The sequence below is a fragment of the Lycium ferocissimum genome, chromosome 7 (genome assembly GCF_029784015.1).
Source record: "Lycium ferocissimum isolate CSIRO_LF1 chromosome 7, AGI_CSIRO_Lferr_CH_V1, whole genome shotgun sequence".
In the NCBI taxonomy this organism is placed as follows: domain Eukaryota; kingdom Viridiplantae; phylum Streptophyta; class Magnoliopsida; order Solanales; family Solanaceae; genus Lycium; species Lycium ferocissimum.
In genome coordinates, this window is record NC_081348.1 from 51,482,527 (window position 1) to 51,503,034 (window position 20,508).

Below are 20,508 nucleotides of genomic sequence, written 5' to 3' on the forward strand. Positions count from 1 at the left end.
CCTTAATTTTACCTTTGAATGGATCCATCGGCACGTTACCACCTCATACCCTGGCAAGGTATGGGGGCTCTGCTGGTTCGGCGAGGTACCAGACTCCACGTACCTACGTGGTGATATCACATGGTCGGTTTATGAAATGCTCTCCCTACTTTTCATGTTTTGCTTATGTTATATATATATATGTACTCATGCTCATGTTCATGTCTAGGTTTTCAGTTTCAGTTCTTATCATGTTATTTCATGTCCCATGTTATTTCATTCAGTTGCTTTACATACCAGTACATTCAATGTGATGACGTCCCCTTTTATTGCCCGGGGGCTGCGTTTTCACGATGCGTGTGCGATATACGGACGACACATCGCTCGCAGGGATAGCATTCGTATCGGCTTATTGGTGAGCCCCATCTCATTCGGGGTTTAGTCAACGCTTTATTTTATGATTAGTTATGCATCTAAGGTATCTTTGGGGGCCTTGTCCCGATAAGTATGTTTTCCGGTCGGACTCATGATAGAGGTTTCATAGACTAAACAAGTCGGTTATGTTATGTCGGACATTCGGAGTCATATAGCCATTTTGGCTCATTCATGTTATTTCCGCACTCATGTTTAAACAAGTATTTTTATTAAGTATTATGACTTTCTACGTTTTATAAAGGCTCATCATGCATTCACGTTATATTCCGCTCATGTTATGCCTCATGATGATTCAACAAGCCATGTGGTTCGCTCGGTCACATGCATTAAGGCACCGAGTGCCGTGTTTCGCCCAGGCCATGGTTCGGGGCGTGACACTACTACTCAAAATCTCATTATTCTCATCTTTGTAACCCATTTTCTATCTCCTTTCATAATCTAAGTCTTTCAACCTCTCAATATCTTAAACAACATGGAATGATCATAAAACCTACCTTAGATAGTGTAGGAATGAGCTTTGAGTGGAAATACTTCACTTGAGCCAAAACCCTAGTTCACTTCCAATGGAGTTTCTTGACTTAGATGAACTCCAATGGGTTTCTTACACTTGGTTTTCTTGATTTGATGAAGTTGATCATAAATTTCTCTTGGATTCTTGTGGGAGAAGTGTGGAGAACTTTCTAGAGAGTTCTTGAAGTGTTGGGTGAAAAATGAAATAAATGGAATGAGGTTAAGTCCTTATATAAATTTTAAAGCTATCCCGACTCAGTTCTACGGACCAATAGATGGTCCGTATCTTTTCTACTGTCGTATGTCTGGCCGTAGATTTGGTCCAGTGGAACTCCTATTCTGGGCAGAACATACGGCCAGTATGTTTTATACTGCCAGTATGTTGGGCCGTATAATGCCCACTTTTTCCGAACTCTTTCTCGTCGACTCGTTTGATCTCCAATCCTTATGGAACCTTCTTAACACTTGTTTAACACCTCATTAGAAATATAAGGTACATTATAACTCTTCTTTAAGACATCATTAAGTCATTGTTATTTCGATACTCGTAAATCTTATCCGATACATAACATATACCTTGCTTTTCGTGGCAACTCTCTTCTCTTACCTCAATGGCTTTGAAATCTCAATTAGGATCATCAAATGCTATTTCTTACTTATTAAAACATCGTATACTTCATGACCTTCGTTAGTATATCCACTGTGCATCAACGAAAAATTTTTCGAGGTGTAACAATCTGAGATCGCCAAATGCTCAGGAGTTCCTCTATTCAATCCTTTTCCTTCTTCTTATTGTTAAATATCTCGTTCGTACACATCTTTTCTTTGTTTCCCGTGCCTCTAGTGAGTTATAGAGAGAGTTCGAAAAGGTCAAATCTTTGATGATTCCATCATCTATGATTAAGTTATGAAAACTTCTAGATAGGTATCCTACATCTGAACCGAATTCTTTCTGGTTAAAGAATCTCTTTCTAGTTGCTCTAGAACAATTAGGAGATTCTCTAGAAGAAATACGGGGTTCTCTTACAGCGACAACATGCTTGGTCCCGCTTATGGGGTCAAATCAATACGTTCTAAGAAGAAAGATTGGAATATCAATCTGATCGAGATCATTGATTTCATGCAAATCCCATCAATCGAATCACTTTTTCGAGAAATACAAGACATCTAAGTCATACAAGTAAAGAGATCTATTTATTGATTAAAAAAAATGTGAACGGGGATTGGATTGATGATAAAATAGAATCCTGGGTCACGAACAGTGATTTGATTGCTAATAAAGATAGAGAATTCTTGGTTCAGTTCTCCACCTTAACGACAGAAAATAGGATTTTTCGTCGGTTTTTTCCATCAGTTTTTCCGTCAATTTTTTTTGTCGATTTTTGCCAATTTTTTAGTAGTGACACCAAGATATCATCAATAAACACAATCACAAAAGAGTCAAGGAATGTCCTAAATATGCCATTCATCAAATTCATAAATGCAGCCAAGGCATTGGTAAGCCTAAAAGACATCACTAGAAACTCACAATGGCCATACCTCATCCGAAAGGCTATCTTCGAAATATCCTCCACCCTGATCCTCAACTGGTGGTAGCCTGAAAGCAAGTCAATCTTTGAAAACACTGAAGCACCCTGAAGCTAGTCAAATAGATCATCAATACGAGGCATAGGGCGCTTGCTCCGAATGGTAACCTTGTTCAGCTGGCGATAATCAATGCACATCTTCATGGTCCCATATTTCTTCTTCACAAATAACACAGGAGCACTCCAAGGGGAGACACCTGGTCTAATGAACCCCTTGCTTAATTAATCTTGTAATTGCTCCTTATGCTCTCTCAACTCGACAGGTGCCATCCGGTATAGCAGAATAGAAATAGGACGAGTGCTCGGATCCAAGTCAATTCAGAAATCAATGTCGCGATGCGAGGCATACCCAGCCTTCCGATGGGAATACCTCCATGGACTTACTCACAATATGAATGGACTCAAAGGGTGGAGATGCAACAATCGTGTCACGCACATGAGCCAGATAGGATAAACACCCTTTATTTACTAACTTCTTCACCTGAAGAAAGGAAATAATCTTCTTCGGAGCAGAATAGGAGTACCCCTCCACTTGAGCCTAGGAATGCCCGGCATAGCTAAGGTAGCTGTCTTGACGTGACGGTCTAGGATCGCGTAACAAGGAGAAAGCCAGGACATACCCAAGATAATATGAAAGTCCACCATATCTAGAATCATCAAATCTACCCAAGTGTCATACCTCATAAAAGTAACCAAACATGATCGATAAACTCAATCCACAATAACAGAATCTCCAACCGGAGTAGACACATGAATAGGTATACCTATTCTAGCACAAGGCAAATTCCAACCAATAGCATGATATGAAGACACATACGAATAAGTAGATGCAGGATCAAACAACACAAATTGTTACACCTCGGAAATTCCGTATGTGTTGCCTTATGGATAGGCTAATGTGAGCTTAAAGTAATTATGAAATCCTTATGAGATTAAGGAAGGTATTAGATATCTTAGAGTGTATATCATCAGGTTTCGTAGTCATATGAATATATGAGCCTAGGTTGTTGAAAAGAAATGAAATGCAAGTAGTGTTCGGAAAGGTTTCGGCTACAATTGAGTTCATGTTTATTTAGAAATATCTTGAGGGGATGCTATAGGGCCTATTGTATGGTTAATAAAGTGTTATATAAGTGTCAAGAAGGTTCCACAAGGATTGGAAGTCAAACGAGTCGACAAAAATGAAAATCGGGATTTTTCCAGTTGTACGATCATTTGTACGAACCGTATAAATTGTATGGCCCGTATAATGGTCCGTAGGTTTGTTCCAGAGAAGGGTGCATCCTGGTAGTATTATACGGACCGTATAAATTATACGGCTTGTATAATAGGCCCTATAAATCAGGTCGTGTCAGAATTTTTATATTATAAGGATGGACGACCCTCACCTTATTTCATTTCCCATATTTCTTCTACACTCTCTAAAGCTCCAAAACCTTTCTCCAAACATATTTTACCCAAATCCAAGAGATTACAAAGATCAAATAGCAAGAATCAAGTGTTCATGTGTTAAAAGGGCTTCCCAGGTTTGGTAGATTTCAAGAAAACTTAGACATTGTGGCTAGGGTTTTTGCACAAGTTGATAGCTATTCCAAAGCTTATTTCTAAGGGATGAAAAGGTTAGTTTCCATGCTTATTTCATGTTAATGAGAATGTTTGGTTGTAGAAAAACTTGGGTAGAAGAAGAAAGTAGAAAATAAAGTCTAATGTAGCTTTTATGATGGTTATTAGTAAACTATATTGAGTCATGATTCTTAGAATGATATGGATAAAATTATGTTACGGAAGGTAATAATGGTGATGAAGAAACATTATATGAAAATGTGCTAAAATGGGTGTGGAGTCGTTGGCATAAGTTGAACATAAGGATGAATTTTAAAGGCTTAACAAAGTGTGATTACTCGATTATGATATTATGAGTGTATTATGGATGTTATTGTGGTTGTTGGGAGTTGTTTTGTAAAATGGCGGAAGTTGACGAAATAGGGGAAATGCTACCCAATTTTCATTATATGATGAATTATTCTAGTTTGAATTTAAGAGTAATATTAAGGCTTAACCGTGGTATGAATCCTTCTAAATGTAGATTATTCAAGCTCCAACAGTGATCGTTAATTAGTTAAGAAGACAAAGAGGTATGTAAGGCTAACCCTTCTTTCAATAAGGCATGGTTCCTTGGCTATATATATATATATCCTTTCATGAGTTCTTTAATGTCCTCCAAATGGTTCTTGTCACACCCCGATCTTACTAGGGTGTGATGGGCACCCGACCCCATATTCGGAGCCGAGCGAACCCGCTGACTCTTACTACATATTTAATCGCTTAAAACTTTTACGTCGATAAGAAATGGAAAACATAGTAAAGCCTTCAGAACTCTTCTTTTCATTGTACCCAAATCAAGTAAAATCTATCAGCCCGTGAGACTCGTGATACGAAACATAATAACATATCGACTGGTGGAGCCGCTTACAATATCGACACTCTCTGCCCACGACTCTGTCTGCAAAGTCTCTAACTTCGAACAAGATATCATAGCATAGTACTCGACTCAAGAACACTCCGCAGCAAATGGATCTTGCCAACTTCGCTGGAACATCTTCTACAATACTTCTACTCATCTGGGTGTACCTGCGCGGCATGAAACGCAGCCCCCGAAGAAAGAGGGTCAGTACGAGCAATGTACTGAGTATGTAAGGCATGAATAATAATATGATAATATGTACAGAATATGAGCAACAACATAATAATAAGAAATTATGGAAGATAAAAGAAAAGGTATGACTGTAGCTGCTTGTCTCTTGAGACGGAATCATGCATGCTCGCGTTCACTTTCATACATACATAAACTGTCTGAGGCAAACAACATCATTAGCCCGCGTCCGGGGTAATCATCTCATGCCACCCACTAGTGGTGCTGCCCGCGCCATATAGACAAGGTGTTATTATCCATAAGCCGCCCGCCTTAGCAGTGCTGCCCGGCCATATAGGCACGGTGTAACCATCACACTATAAGCATGCATAAGAGCCCAATCAAACGCTATAACTCCATCGGAGTGACATAAGGTCGGTAACCTCCGATTGCATTATGTAATAATCATGTTTGTCATGTCTCGCCTTGAAGGGACTAATATTATAAAGCGAGACTATCAATGAGGGATAGCACCATGAGAGAACATCGAATGGGATCATAGGACGTCAATTCATATACTTTGGAATCTTTAAAGAAAATAGTCATCATTCATGAATAAACTTGAGAAACCAAGAAATGGTTCAACATTCTTATATCGTCGTTGAAATCGTAACTTGGAACCTTTGAACATAAAATCTTTCTCATCATAGTCATCATAAGAGCTTACATGATCACAACCTTTGGGTTGGAGAGTACGAATATTTTGGAAAATATTTCATGGGTTAAAAAGTAAGAAATCCTGCCTTAGAATCTTAGGCTTTTGACCTTTGATAACAAGGAAAATATGGAACATTTATGAAATCATAATTCAGAGATCATGCCTTTGAAAGAAAAGGGCGAGCCTTAACATACCTGTTCCGCGTCCTATTAGCTACGCTTAATTGTCCAAGCTCGCTACCGCTAGTCTACATTCAAGAAGATTGATGCAATCATTAGATTCATCACCATATACTTGTCTTAATCCTTCAAATGAATTCACTTATAATCTGCCGAAATTTCGGCAAAGATCTCCCCTGTAAATACACCATCCCCGAGAATCTAACTCGGCCCATTTATCAACACAATCCGAGAATTCAACTCGGTCAAACCAACAACAATACCAACAATCATTCTAGCAATACTACAATATTCAAAATGACTCAATCAACATACAATGCCACCCGAACCTTTCCAACTTCAATAAAAACATTAGCAACACATTTTTCCTTTCTTCCAAATTCATGCATTATGTCTATGACCACACGTTAACAACATTGTCTTCACAACACAAGAAACCATGCTAGCGTCATATTAATTTCTTCAACAATCCCACGATGATCACAACTTTATTTCCAAACCATCAAACCTTCATTTTTATTATGGAATCCACAACAACAACAATCAAACTACTAAATAAAATCAATTCATCACATCTACACAACACCACCTCTATTCGGCCACAACCAAGACACACATATTTCATGAATTTTATCCATTCCTACATACTACAACATGTACATATCATCCATAACACATGTAAAGAAGATTAAACACATACCTTTCTCCACACATATCTTCACTCGGCTAGGGGTGTATATGGCATAAATACATGGTTTTATTACTCCAACAACCACTCCATATTAAAGAGGACGTTCCACTTGGTTGGAGTACTAGGAGAAAATAATTTTTCTTGATCAATTTCCATGGACTAAATTTTTGGAACCATGGCCGAATGCCTTCATCTTTTTTTTCTCCTTCTTTTTTTTTTTCTCTCCAAGTCTCTAGAATTTGATATGGAAATTATGACTAATATGTCATATACATACATGCATATTTCATCCAAGTGGGCTATGGCCCACACACCACATGCATGTCACATGGCCCCTCTCTTGAATTTTCTAGAGAATTGTTTCATTAAAATTATTTTTTTTCTAATCCCAAATTTGCCCTTATCCTTCCTCCATATTACCATAAGCCCCCTTGCGAATTTCCCTTTTTACCCTTTGTCTTTCTCAATATTTCCATACTAGTAATATTCATAAACAATATTCCTAACCCACTTGCACATAAAAAAAAATTTGGAAGATGGTCATTTCCTTAACTTACCACGACTACCTTGAAATATCCGAACGTACAAAATATGGTATATAACAGTTCTATCTCTAAAGTTACTAAAGCTCATGATCCTCGATACTTTCATGATTCCATTGCATCCTTTCCATGATAGTTGATCCTCCAAGGATAGACGTAATGAAAACGATGATGGTAATGATGTTGATGATACTTATGGACCTTTATGTATACGTGTCTAAGTATATATATGACTATTATGTAACACCGAGCTTACATGGCCGGGTGTGATATCTATCGCGCGCGCACCACTGCAGTTGGGTACGGCTAACACTGAGCCTTGATAGGGCCAGGTATGTATGACACCGAGCATTGTCATGGCCAGGTATGTGAAACCACCGAACCCTCATGGTCGGGTATGCTATGGATATGAATATGTATATGAATATGGACATGAATATGGATATAGATATAGATATATGTATATGTATATATATGTATGTACACGAGCACGCATTAGAAATGGAAGGTCCCTATGAAAGACAAGTAAGTAATTATGATGATGGCTCTACTATCTCCCGATTCTCCCATCTTATGTTATTTCATGTGTTGTCTATTATGCTTCTACTATGATGTTGATTATGCTTTACATACTCAGTACATTATTCGTACTGACGTCCTTTTGTTTGTGGACGCTGCGTCATGCCCACAGGTGGCCAGGAAGACAGGCTTGATCCATAGATTTCTTATTCAGGGACTACATAGAGGAGCTCCATTTCATCCGGAGCTACAACTTTTTGGTATTATTCTTTTGTGTACATACATATGGGCACGGCCGGGTCCTGTCTCGCCTATATGATGTTACTCACTCTTCTTAGAGGCTCGTAGATAGTTGTGTATGGTTAGATGTCTTGTAGCCTTGTCGGCTCATATTTTATATATCATTTTGGTATCCTTGTCGACTTGTGTATATGGATATGGGCATTGTTATTGATGATGATATAAATGCGTTATTGCCCCGAGATTAGCACTATTGATGTATGTAAATTATGAGTAAGCCATGTGGCTCACCTGAATGTGAATATGAGAGTAAAATAAGAGGTGCCCGGGTGGGTTAGCACCGGGTGCCCGTCATGGCCTTGCGATTGAGTCGTGACACAAATGTTAGTTTATCACTTTACGAGAAATGGTACTTGAAATCATAGCATCTGAGGCCTCTGCCTTGGGCCTACCTGGAAACGAGTAATAATAGGCCCCACCATGTCCAGTCTAAGATCTCCCTCGTGTACTTTGGGACCCACCTCTAACTACCTAGGATCTACCTCTAGAACCATGAGAACCACCGCTGCCTGACTGAGCACCGCCCCTCTGAGAAGCACCACCTTAAATACCAGATGATGTCGGAGTCCTCGGTGGCTGATAATCTCACCTGGGTCGGGGACATCTCCTAGCAACATGCCCAACCTCTCCACAAGCATAACAGGTCAAAGAAGTCAGAGGCTGATAAACTGAAGCTGAGGACCCGGATGAAACAACCTTGTCTATCGATCGAGAAAATGAATTCTCGGGAGCTCACTGCCTGGATGACTCACTGGGGCAAACCTGCAAAGATGAATGCACAGGGCGACTGGAATATGGGGCGATACGGCCTAGACGGCTAACCGATGCTCCTCAAACTGGAACAACCATAACTCCCAGTCTGACGCGGCCTCTTGTCACCACCACCAAATGCACGGGCCTTAGCGCCAACCAAAGAAGCATGCTTGACGCTGGACTGGAAGAAAGCCCCCATAGCCTCCATTTGAAGGCAAGGAATCTGAAGAGAACTGACTAGCCCACCAATAAAATGCCGATCCCCGTCGGCCCCGCGGGATCAAAGGAGTCGAATAACGGGCCAGATACATACAGCGGGTCACATAGCCCTCCACCGACATACCTCTCTGCCAAAGATGTAGAAACTCCTCTTTATGCACCTCCCTCAAAGATCGAGGCACATACTTCTCAAGGAAGGCCTCGTAGAACTGAATCCAAGTAAGGGGAGAGGAACCCTTAGGTCTGCAAGTAACAAAATACCTCCACCAAGTCTTCACGTCGCCACGAAACTGGTAGGACACATAGTTAAGTCCATGGGTCTCCACGATCCCCATCCTATGCAGCAACTCATGTATATCCAGGATGAACTCATAAGTGTCCTCAGAAGAAGTCCCGAAAACCTCGGCGACTCTAATCTTGAACCTTCTAACAAGATCCTGATCAGTCGCGGTAATAATAGCACCCTCCATGGGCATAAGATCATCACCAGGAGCGGGTACCGCATTAATACAGGGAGCCATAGTTGCGGCGGAGTGTGCTACCCGTGTAGGTCTCTGCTCAAGGGTTTGCGCCCCAACTCTGGTCTGTGAACCTCCGACAGGAGTAGTAACACCAGCGGCAGCCTGCTAGGCATCTAAATAAAGTAAGACTCTGGCCATAGTATCCTACATGACCTAATCAAAAGTAAACTCAGACTATGTCTGTGCTGGGGCCACACCATCCTCTGTGGCCTAGCCTTAATCATGCAGATACTTAGGCTCAGGGGACGGAGATCTCTCGCGCCCCTGCCCTACCGCAGGAGCCCTCTCCCTGGCTGGGGCAGCCCCGCGGCCTCTAACTTTGCCGCTCCCTCTGGTGCCAGCCGTAGCTGCTGGCTCTGGCACATGACCTCGGGCAGTAGTAGCTTGAGTCCTCACCATCTGTGAGAGAATAGATAAGAGTCAGATACTAATTTGATTTTTGCAAATACCAATTAGAATAAAGTAGCATGAAAGAATGAAAGAAAGTGAGATTTCCTAAATGTCCTATAGCCTCTCGCAGATAAGTACGTAGCTCATCGTACCGATCCATAAGACTCTACTAGATACGCTCTTCTATTAAAGACCGGGTAACCCAGGGCTTTGATACCAACTTATCACGACCCAATTTTGCTAAGCAGTGCAGGCACTTACCTTTTTCACCGCGATAAGCGAACCCTCAACCAACGAAAATAAAGGCATAAATAAATAAATCAATTTAAGCGGAAGAAAATAATCACGTAAGTTTTTCGATATTATAATAGAAATAGCGCGGAAATAAGGACATACACCCAGTGTCTGGTCTAATCCATACAACAACATCTAAAAGAAATATACAAGTTTGGAATATAATAATACAATCTATCTATGTCTCAGAAATGAAGAGTAAGACATAATAAGAGGAGTCTTCAAGGCAGCGAACATCTCGTGCTTACCCTAGAAACTCGAAGGTATGCTGATGGCAACTGTCAGCCACGGGAGATGGAAGCAGATCCAACCTGGAACCCCATATTTATAAAAGAATGCAAAGAAGTGCAGGTCAGTACAAAACAACAGTACTGATAGGTATCATCAACTGACTAAGTATAGCTCACATAATTCTGACAATAAAGCAGAAAAGGCAGATAAATCAACAGGTATAAGTCAACAAAATCAGAATAAGTATCTGTCATCACCTAGGTTGAAGCATCTAAACCCAAGTATGCCAAGTCTCAATATATAACCAATCCAAAATCAATCAACCCAAGTACAACACCGGATCATCACAATATAATCCAAGATCCAATGCAATGTAATGACGTAAGAATGCCAATGCAATGCAATGCAATGTACACATATACTCCGGATGGAAGTATCGACGTCCCGGTAGGACAACCCATGAGGGACCCGCGAAGTCCATGTACTCACTCATCCATAATTCCGAGACAATCATCGGACATCAGACTCTCACATCACACAATCCAAGATTCCAGGATAACCATCAAACATTAGACTACTCATATCACTCGCACACAATCCACGATTTCGGGACAACCGTCGGGTATTGGACTACTCACATCACTCTTATGCAAACTGAGCTCAGCTCATCACAGTGTTTCATCAAGTATCAACGATGTATCAACAATATATTATGAGAGATGTGAATTCATGCGATGTATGAGTCAACATGAATAATCAGATCAATATCACAAGACATAAACATGGGTACGCCAACAATATCATGAAAGAATACGTAAGCCATATAAAGATACTATCCCCGAAATCAAATGCAAACAAGTGGGGTGTCACAATATCATGAACAAGATATCTCAATAGTCTCCAATATCCACTATCACTATGCGACATCAAGCCCACAACACTAGGACAACTTAATCACAACACAACGGGGTGGCTAGTCCCAATCACATAACAGGGCCTAACCTAATACAATATCCAAACCAACTTCATACCCGAAGGTTTACATGCTTTCTTCGACAATATAATCTAAATATATGCTTCGCTACACGAAGTCTCACCAAGGCTAAGCCATAACCTGCCTAGATGGTCGAAACACAAATCACCAACAATCACTCTTTCGCTTTCCCCTTTCATTGAGCCTCAAGATTAAAGAAGTCCAAGCATATTTAAAATCTAGATTAGAAATCATGAAGATCGATATCTATATTGCTATCATTCAATTCGGGTCAAAATCAGCCCTAGAATTTGGGAAAACAGGGCCCACGAGGTCAAAACGGGAAATTCAGGAGTAAAATATAAAATTAAGCACTAGGTGATCAAAACCCAACTAATTGCTAAATTAACTCAAGGATTCACCTAATTTCAAATTTCAAGCAAAATCACCAATTTTGGGTATAAACCCTAACCCTTAGATTCAAGAATTCAACACTAATAATGGGAGATATAGGATTAACAACCTTAGATATATCATAATCTAGAATAAACCCCATCAATTTCACCACTAATAAGCCTAGATAGAAAAACCATAAAAACCATTTTTAATCTTCCATTACCAATGAACTAATAAGAAAAAAGGAATTCTAAGATTATTAGCAATAATGAAATAGCAAGAGGGTTAGGAGAACTTACCACCAAGAATCTTCACCAATAATCCCCAAGAATAGTTCCCAAGAGCTCAAATTTCAGAACAGTATTAAATGATAGACTAAGGGCTTTTAACACTTCATTTAATGAACTAACTACCCATCACCAGCTTCGGCGACGCTAAGGCCGCTCCAGCGGTCACGCCCAAATGGCAATAACTGCTTCAGTAGTATCGCTGCCGCGGTGCTGGTGTCGCCAAAGCGGGCACTAGACACTAGAAACTTACCAATTTTCACCCTTCAATCTCGAATTTTCGTCTCATTCGCAAGACCATCTGCTCACAAACCACGTACACAGACACACATAAAAATACGACACAAACCCGCTCGTTGCCTCAAAATTCCCAGCAGAGGTCTCGTTGATCGAGTCAACCCCTGATACCTCAATTTCAATTTCCCAACTCAAGTTCCCAAAATTCACCCAAGTGCATTCGGAACCCAACCAGATATACACACAAGTCCTAAATCGCCTTTCGGACCTCTCGAAATCGATGAATTTTCAAAAAAGGTCCGTTTACTCAAAAGTCAACTTTTTTTCATTTAAAACCAATATTTCACAAAAAGTAAATCGAATCAAGTCACACCTCGAAAAGTGTATCAACGGTCCCCTTGGGTCAAAAGTGAGCTAACCAAGCTCGGAAAGGGGCGAAAATGCCTAAAAGACTATAACTTACATAAATGATACTCCTACTATACTATATTAAGAGACTTACTTCTACCTTCCAATATTAAGGGGTTTATTGTTTTCTCTAATATATATTCAATCTTGAGTTAGCAACACGAAGAAAATATCAAAAAATTATGTAGATTTAATTCGAAGAAAAAAAGAAATAAAGAGAGTAGATAAGACAATCAAAGATCATTAAAGGAAAAAAAATTACACTAGGTAATTTATCTGCGCTTCACGCCGTGATGACTAACCTCTTTAAGCCTACACCTAATCTTTTTTTATATTCAATTATTAAATATAGTGAAAAGTTAAATCCTTGTGAAAACGTTTGTCTTTAAATTCAAATATATTAGATTTCAAGTTTTCATCCATTATTTAGAGTAAATTTTAACTATTTCTGGAGTTACGTTAAGAGGTTTATCATGTTACACCTCTCACTTTCAGAGCATGAGCATGCCACATACTTTACTGTATTAATAGAGTATCGGAGACGTCCCATGAAGTTTTGGAAGGTACAAGCCATGGGAAGTACGTAACAATGAAGTAAAGGATGAATTACGATATCATAAGTCGTAACCGGGAAGGATAACCTTGAAACCAAAGGACATGAACATTATCAAGTATTATTAATGATAAATATCATGTATGGAGAGTTTTGGAAGATTCCGTGACCAAGCGAATCGAAGAAAATAAGTTTGTCGAAAAACTGGAAAAAAGTTGGCAGAATTTTGGACAAAATTTTGGGTCAACTTTGGAGGGGTATATCTCTAGGTATATTAGGAGTTTTAAGGTGTTTCAAAAGCTAAAATGAAGTTCATCGAGTCTAGTTTCCAACGCAATAAATAGTTCATCAAAATGACATCGGAGTAAGGAGTTATGGCCATTTTAAGATAACCCTCCAAACTGCCAAATGGCTCCCGCGGGTCCCACTTGGGAAAGTTGGTTCCACCGACTTTCAAGAGGTATAACCCCCCCCTCCCCCCCCATCAACCCCATTTTTTCATCATTTTACACTCTCATGAGTACAAGAAGCCTCCTAACACATCCCCCAAACGTTTATAGCCCATTAAATCAAGAATTAATCAAGATTACACCAAACTAGTCCATGAAAGGTGATTGTTCTTGCTTCTACTTGATGTTGTGGTGAGTTTGGTCTTGAATAAAGTTGGTGTGGCTAAAGTTCTTCAAGTATAAGGTATGTTCTTTACCCTATCTCTTATGTTGAGTTGATTTAAAGGTTTAGCAAGTCTTAAAAGTGAAAATAGTTATGGAGGAAAAGTCATAAAGTGTTGTGTTGTAGTTATTGAGTTCGTGGACTGCTTTGAGCATGTTGTAGCTGTGTTGTTGGGCTGATATCCTTGATTGGGAAGAAAGGAAGTGTATATTATTGTTATATGTTGATAAACATCGTGTGGGATGTTTTATGGAATATTTTTGTATTGATGATGATGCTATTGATGTTAGTGTTATTGTTGTTGTGTTAGTTGTTGGTATTGTGATTTCGGGCTAGGGATTTAAACAGGAGAGATGCTATCCGAATTTCGGAAGATTTTAAAAGGAATTAATTTGAGGGCTTAAGACAAGCATATGACGATAAGCCTAACAATAGTATAAATTTTCTTGAATGTAGATTTACGAACTTGGAAGGATAAGAGTTAAGTAGTAGGAGACTAAAAAGGTATGTAAGGCTAAACCCTTTCTTTCTAAAGGCATGATTCCTATGTTATGAAGCCATACATGTTTTCCATAAAATCTTTATTCCCAAAAAGCTAGAGGTTCATGATTCTCAAAGTTCTTATGATGCCAAAGATAGATGTTTTCTATGATGATAAAAATGATGATGATGATCCCATTCTATAAATTCCAAAGCTTATGATTTTAATGCTATTATGATATTATTGAGCTTATTTCATGATTTTCTCGATTTTATTCATTATTGTTGATCTCACCTTATAATAATTGTTCCTTCGAGGTGAGATATAGCGATGATGATTGTCCTATAATATAAATCGGAGGTTACCGACCTTACGTCACTCTTCTAAAGTAGTAGCTTTTATTTGAACTCTCATGCATGCTATGAGTATAATATATGTATATAGCTATTTTTTGACGGGGGGTGATGATGTGGCCTATATTGTGGCATTTCTATATATATATATATATATGTTTCCTAATATACAATCATGCGGATTCATCCAGATTCATAAACTCATTGGCATGTCTCAAATGTTTTTCCATGATTCTTATGTACATGCTGACCTTATGCCTTACATACTCAGTACATTATTCGTACTGACGTCCCTTCTCGTGGACGCTGCGTTCATTACCTCAGGTAGACAGGTAGGCGGACCGGACCCTTAGGAGCTTCATCAGTGGAGTTTCAAAGCGCTCCGCCTGTTTCTAGCCGCATTGGTACTACTCTTGTGTATAGACTTGGGCACGGCGTAGTCCTGCCCCTTCTTCATGGATTCCTGTATTCTATGTAGAGGCTCGTAGACAGATATGTGTAGCCAGAACTCCCGTATCACCATCAGTTCATATTGTTGTATTATATTTTGGTAGCCTTGTCGGCCTATGTTTATGGACATAATTACTGATGGTTATATAGCGATGTGTCTCTATCTTGTGGTATATGCCCTTACAGATTATGATAACCATGAGCTGTCCTTGTGGTCCACCTAAAAATGATTATGAGATGTATGTTTGGAGGTGCTCGGTGGGTTAGCTCATGGTGCCTATCATGGCCCTCTGGTTGGGTCGTGACATATCACTTCAAGAGTAAATTCAAAGTTCTACTACTTCGGGAGTAATCTTCGAAGTTCTACTAATTCGAAAGTAAATTTGAGAGTTCTTCTACTTCGGGTATAAATTTCAGAGTCTTACTACTTCGGGAGTAAATTTCAAATTTACTACTTCAAGAGTTACGTTCATATATCTATCTTATTAGGCATAAGTATATGATTGGATTTCCGATGATTCTCCTTTTCATACTTAGTCACGATGACTTTTTTCTCAAAGCTCACTTTTATCACCATTTATTTTCTATAGCCACTTACAGAGTATGCTCTAATTATGGAGTTTAAGGTTTTCGCCCCCAGTCTACCTCTTGTTTTGCAGGTCATCACCTTCTTCCAGTTCATTAGATATAATTTCCTTTTCATAGAGTTGCTTTCCCATAAGAAGTCAGTTCTCTACTTGTTAATCTTTTTTTCCACACCGGTAGAGATAGGGGGTATGAGAGACATTAAATATGTTGGGATGCCATCGAAGAAACAATTAATCAGCATCAACTTAGCTGCTAAATATTAGAAGTACTTCTTTCACAGGGTTAATTTCTTCTCACTTGTCAGTGGTGTCTTGCTATATACTTTGATCTTTCAACTTCTCAGCAAGGGTGAGCCTCAAATAAAAGGTTGGGAACTTATCGACTTTGCATTCCAATATCTCAGGAAATTTCATTATGCAATCATTGACACTGACAACATAATAGCTGCTCTTGGACAGGTTGGTTCCATGCTCTATCTATTTCTCATTGCGAAATCTTTATACAAAAAAGAATTATATGGTATAAAGAAATATTCAGATGCAAAACTTTCAGCCCCTTTTGTCCCCGCCCGAATTATATCATATATTCCGAAAATCACCATAAACACATGCATTAGGAATGTAGCAGAAAAAGAATCCTTTGGTGGCTCACCATCTATAAGTCAACTTGTCCACAAATATAGGAATTGAAAATTAATTTACACATCACAATTACGTAAGGAAAACTTTTGAAACTATCGTTAGTAAATGAATGCATCTGGAGGTCGTTAGCTTCTCTGTCTGTTCAATTATGTAATCATGAATGAAAGAGAGATAGGGTACTCTTATCAACATAACACATACCTTAACTCCTATTTCTTATCACTCCATAACTTCAGTCAAACCCGCACAATCACAGAAGAAACATTCTTCAGGATTAAAAAAAATAGCCAAATTAAAAGTTTGGAGCATTGCAAAGGCGTCTACCTTATTTAAGTTGGAGCATTCCTCCTAGCCATTTGTCCAGAAATCCCTTGTGGTTGAAGCAAAGCTCTTGCAATTTTGTGCCCTGTGCAAAACTCTAGCAGCCTATTTCTCATCATGATTCATACCATAAGCGAGATGCAAGAAACAAAAGGGAGAAAAGTGAAAGCAAAGCTTGAAGAATATCCAAGGGAAGGGTCAAAATTTCTCCAGCTTTACACCAAAATTCATTCAAAACGCAAAGATCAAACTCAAATATAATTCTCACAAAGTAGTCTTAAAAGGTTCAGTTATTGACATTTTCGAATCTCAAAGTGTTCAATCTCATAAAAGAACAGGAACAACTCGTAGATTTTTGGTTTGCTCGCCATATCTATACATTACTTGAGTACTATTCTTTTGTGCACAAGCTAAAGAATACAGAAATGAAGAAGATTAGCAATTATTCAATTTACGTGATTTCAAAAAAATAAGTAAAAATTTCAAATGAAGAATGCATATAAATAACTGAAATGATGATATGAAACGATCATACCTTACAGATGAGAATAATGTGGAAGAATACCAATTCAACAAAAGGCACAGTGGCCGCAAATTCAATTTATCAATTAATTGAGAAATCTTAATTATCCATGGTTATTTTTTTCGTGCTATACACCCACGTTGAGAAAGACCAACCTCCTTTGTACCGTACTCTTTTTGTACCTCGAAAGGTGGGGGGGGGGGGGGGGGGGGGGTTCCTCATGATGCTACGGATGGCTGTCCGAAGTGCAATAGGTAAACTCGAACTCGGATAGGATAGGTTGTGCGCTATTTTAGAAAAGCCAATTTAAAGGAAAACGGAGGCAATTACAGGACAAGCTCCTTTCCTTCAGAACTGTGTTTGAGAATTTTATAAACTCAACAGTCAATTCTATTAGAGTCTCCTTTTGTTTTATATACCATATCTAATAATGTGATGTAATGAGATTTCTCATCGATATATCTCAGTCTCAGGATTAACAAAAAGAAAAATAAGTAAATTACATGAGTTTCAAATTGAAAATTGGAATGAATAAAAGCATCTCATTCTCAGTATAAATTTCATAGTAGAAACTCAATTAGCCCTTTTTGAAGCAGAAACGTACTACATAAAGATGGATCAATAAAGAGAACAACCCTCTATCAGCAGAAGTAGAGGATACCAATGTTCTTCGGAAACAAAATTCACAAAGAATCAAGTCAATATTCATAACCCTCAAGAATAACAATTTGTACAAAATAAAAACAAAAAATAAAGCACAAATTGATGTCATACTTACAAAACGTGTGTTTTGTTCACTTTGTGCAACAATACATTGCTGACCTGCAATATAACATTCCCAACAATCAACACACAAAAACAAAGCAAAACAAAGAGGACAGAGAATTTCTAGTATAAGTAAGATTGTAGTAACAATATTTAGTATAAAAAAGGTTCAAATAAACAATTAGCATGAAGTAAACTTAAGCGGCCTAAATTAACGTTCGGCGTGTGGTAAATTCAAGTGGGAGATACTTATTTATTTTGTTAAGGCTACGCGAGTGATAAGCGCTTTAGCACCATCTTATTTAAGCATAGAAACAGTAAAGTGGAAAAATCCCATATTAAACAATATTGACAAAAGCACATATCTGAATAAACTATAATAGAGTCCAAATAATGAAGATGAACCTATTGAACAAGCCACACTATAATCCCTTGATAAGATATTTTCACATAATTAAATCAAAAGACAAACATATAAGATAAGTGAAGAAGTGAGAAGACGCCTTGTAGATTTTCCAAGAGGAAAAATTCGGTAACAAATAGAGTTGATCTGTTATGCAAACAAAAAATGAGACTGAGAAATAGATAGAAATAAAAGAAGAATTAATCTCAAGCCAAATAAAGATTCTAAAAAGAATAAACTCGATACATGAATTAATTTAGGCGTGAAGCTGAGCAGATGAAGCAAATAGGTGAAAACAGAGGCGAGCACCGGACCAGTATGAACAATCTTTGCAGTAGGCGGTAGGCCGTTAGGATGTGAACACCCTATTTGCGCAAAACCTGAACAAAAATCACAAAAACTCTTTTATCAGATATGCGTCATCTGAACGACATCAAAATAAAACTTAAGGGTATCTCTGATGCCTTTTCACTTGAGGGGTAGAAGCCAAGAAACATAACATGTCAATTTTTTTGGTGAATTACAGATTTCCAATGATTCCATGGACAAAAACTTTGCAGCATCAAGCACATTCGTTACATCTAACAGGCTTTCCACAAAGTGCATAAAAGAGGTGGCCTGTGAAAGACACAATTTAAGGGTTAGGAGTTTTACTTTGGAAGGGGAAAAGCCTTTGAAGGGGCCACAATTAGTTGGTCTTAGTGAAGCGGCTTTTCGGAAGGATATTAATGTAACGGTATTTTTTTTTTTTTTTTTGGATGAGAAACTATTTTGTTAAACCGTTTTTAAAATGAGAAGGTGCAAAAAAAATGATAAAAAAAAATAAATGTGAATGCTGATCAAAGAGAGCGCCACTTAGGCGTGCCTATGTCCTGCATTTATATATTTATATATATATAGATTTTAAAATTGATTTAAAACATAAAATAAACAAAAAGGCTCAAATATGCCATCGAACTATCAGAGATGACTCATATATGCCATTCATCAATAGTTTGGTTCATTTATGCTATCGCCGTTATCAAAATGGCTCATTCATGCCAACTTTCATTAATTTGGATCGGATTTATTAATTTGAGATTTAAAAGGCTGGTTTGATTAAACAACAACGTGGATCTCTAATTGGAGGCCAAATGTCATATCAGGAATTGTAAAACCGATGTTAATAGAAAATGACATGAATCAACCATTTTGGTAACGGCGATACCATAGATGAGCCATTATGGTAATGACGGTGGCATGAACGAGCCAAACTATTGACGAATGACATAAATGAGCTATTTCCGATAGATCAGTGGCATATTTGAGCCTTTTCCGTAAAATAAAACTAAATAACTCCACTTCATTTATCACAATAATTATGTTTGTTCAATATATTGATTTATTAGTGGATTAATTTAGACCCGTGCCAATTCATTAAGCCGATTAACCCATCTTTATGCCAATTTACTAGTCAACTAGGTCAGATTCATTGGTCCGAATAATCAAAATTATACTAATTCACTAGTGCGACTAATAACATGTTTGGCCAAGGTTTTGGAAGGTCAAAAGTGTTAATTTTTTTAAAAAAATTCTTAACTACATTGAGTGTTATGTAATCCTCTATTCTTTCTTTGAACTAGGGGTGTCAATGGTAATGTTTGGACGGTCATTTTATAAAATTTATATTGTATCAATTTTTTGGCTTTTTATTTTGTATAACGTAAATTAGTCTTTTCGAAACCGTCTAGTTATCTTTATTTCTCTTCGGTATTGGTATGGTTTGGTTAATTTTCGGTATTTGTTTTAAAACCTCATGTAAGATTCACAAGAAGAAGTTCGAACACGAACACGATATCATGCATACTTCTGTATGACTTTAGCAAAAATTCTTTAGACACTGTTACAACTTAAGAGATAGTGAATCAAGAGAACATAAAAACAACATGAATAGAGATCCATCCTATTAGATTATACTA

The 20,508-nt window shown here is 38.2% G+C and overlaps 1 long non-coding RNA gene across 1 annotated transcript; it reads right to left on the minus strand.

Annotated features, from left to right (window-relative positions):
- Window positions 1–16,540: 16,540 nt before the first annotated feature.
- On the minus strand, window positions 16,541–19,316 carry LOC132062961 (uncharacterized). The gene is made up of 3 exons (XR_009416284.1): window positions 18,865–19,316; window positions 18,161–18,204; window positions 16,541–16,964 (listed from the first exon to the last, which is right to left on the minus strand). It is a non-coding gene; the product is annotated as an uncharacterized LOC132062961 (long non-coding RNA).
- Between the last annotated feature and the right edge of the window lie 1,192 nt (window positions 19,317–20,508).